The 1,174-nt window shown below is 34.4% G+C and overlaps 1 protein-coding gene across 1 annotated transcript in view; it reads right to left on the bottom strand.

The window, feature by feature from the left end:
- The window catches only part of LOC101853361 (SCO-spondin), a gene marked incomplete at both ends in the record, with an annotated part of 39,730 nt that overhangs the window by 11,970 nt on the left and 26,586 nt on the right, over positions 1-1,174 (bottom strand).

The raw sequence follows: 1,174 nt of genomic DNA, 5'->3' as shown, positions 1-1,174 counted from the left end.
AAAATTTTTTATTTTTTTTTGGGGGGGGTGGAAGGGGGATTGTAAAGAAGTGTTTTCATTTTTAGTTTGGTTTTAGTAAGCGTTTTATGGCACTCACAACGTATTTAAGCTTGCGTTGTATACGTTCTGAAGATTAGGTGTGTAACGAGAGACTAATAGACACAAGAAAGAAGGAAGAGATAAGGATGATAGATGTTTGATGGCGAAAAATGGAACAAACCACACCAGAGCTTCTACCAGCCAACCTTGGAAAGAGTATAAGACTCTATAGTGTGTCAAAAATTCGTAGCGTAACTTATTGTCAAATAAATTATCTCTTTAACTATTGAACATAGATTCTCCAACGTTTGCACAACGACTTATATTAATTAATTTGTCTTAACTGGCGAATATTTTGAATAATTTTTCAAACACCTGCACATTGTATTCACAAACATTCCTTACTAAATTTTAATTTTAAAAATCCAAGTCGATGGTTTCTACAGCTTTTAAAAAGTTTACAGCTCTGACAATATCGCTTTTCAAAGAAAAGTCTGTCATTGTTTTCTAATTACGACTATATGCTCATTGAACGCATGTTTTGAGAACCTTTAGTACCAAAAATGTGTTCACTATTCAATTAGGAAATTTCTTGTAATAAATTTTGCCACTAAAAAGTGTTATTGGTGAGCTGTGACGTAGGCCATAATAATGCGAAAACAAAATGTGTGCAAGAAGCGGGAAGTGCTGTGAACAATCCCCTTTTCGGTGCGACAGAAATTTTTAATATTTTATATTAATCTAAGAAAAAAATTGTTAAAATCTAGCCTCAATTGTTGAGGGAAAAAATATGATTTAAGTTCAGACAAATTGATACAAACTGCTGTGCAAAGTATGAGAGACGGTGATTTACCCCTAAGAGATATTTGAGGATAAGTTGCGCCACGAATTTTTGACCGCACTATTAAAATAGTATAGAGGAGTATTGTTTGGAATAAGAGTTTGAATTTGCATTGAGACAAACAAACACAAGTAAATACTCTCTCAGATATTAGTATACTCTCTCTCTCTTCCTCTACATACACACTCACACTAACACACACACACACACACACATACACCCACACACACACACACACTACAGAAAGAGAGTGAAAGAGAGACACTCACAGAGAGAGAGAGAGAGAGAGAGAGA

Source organism: Aplysia californica, unplaced genomic scaffold (genome assembly GCF_000002075.1).
Source record: "Aplysia californica isolate F4 #8 unplaced genomic scaffold, AplCal3.0 scaffold01082, whole genome shotgun sequence".
In the NCBI taxonomy this organism is placed as follows: Eukaryota; Metazoa; Mollusca; class Gastropoda; order Aplysiida; family Aplysiidae; genus Aplysia; species Aplysia californica.
The sequence above is the reverse complement of the archived record's forward strand: the minus strand, read 5'-3'. Positions and strand labels throughout refer to the sequence as shown.